Genomic DNA, 1004 nt, shown 5'->3' with positions numbered 1-1004 from the left:
TTTCTTAAGGTGAATTTTATACTGTCTGGCTAATGTGCTAGAGAGCAAGCCACATAACCAGACACCTGGAGAGGAAACTCAATCCATAAACAGGTCAATTACACCCTAGATCCAACTACAGAGGCAGGAAGAAGGTGGCAGTGAGGGAGCAAAAGAGGAGTGTGTGGTTGTGTGGGGTGTGTGTGTGTGTGTGTGTGTGAGTGAAGCACAGTTAGACCCTGCAGGACCTGCGGGAGCAGGCTAACCAGGCTAGCCTAACTAGGCAGCCTCTGCTACCATTGCAAACAGGATCAGGAGGCCAGCTCTTCTTCAGAGGTCTCGCCTTTTTGAAGGGGAGGGCTGATGTAACTAAGAGCGCAGCCTCATCTCTACCCAGGGTGCCCTCAGGTAACACCTGGGACTCTACAGCCACCCCTGCCAGGGACCTGCTACCTGTGGTCCCACGGTCACCAAGTTACATTCAAGGGATCTCCCATTAGATTATCAAATGATTTCTCAACAGAAACACATCAGGCCAGAAAAGAATGGACAGAAATTTACAAAGTGATGCAAAGCAAAGGACTGAATCCAAGAATACTCTATCCAGCCAGGCTATCATTCAAACTTGAAGGGGAAATAAGAAGCTTCACAAACAAAAAATGCTAAGGGAGTTTTTTACCACCAACCCAGCAATGCAAGAAATGCTAAAGTGACTGGTGTAAAAAGAAGAACTAAAAAGCTAAAAAAGAAAACAGGCACAAAAAATAGAAATGGCTACAAACAAGTACCTTTCAATAATAATTTTAAATGTACATGGATTAATGTTCCCATCAAAAGACATCGGGTGGCTGAATGGATAAAAGAACATGACCCATATATATTCTGTCTACAAGAGACCCACCTCAGAAGAAGGGACTCACACAGTCTGAAAGTGAAGGGATGGAAAAACATCTTTCAGGCAAATGGAAATGAAAAAAAAAAAAAACCCTGGGGAAGCAATACTTATATTGGACAATAGACCTGAA

The sequence above is a fragment of the Myotis davidii genome, unplaced genomic scaffold, assembly GCF_000327345.1.
Source record: "Myotis davidii unplaced genomic scaffold, ASM32734v1 scaffold445, whole genome shotgun sequence".
Taxonomy (NCBI): Eukaryota; Metazoa; Chordata; class Mammalia; order Chiroptera; family Vespertilionidae; genus Myotis; species Myotis davidii.
Note: the sequence above shows the minus strand (reverse complement) of the source record.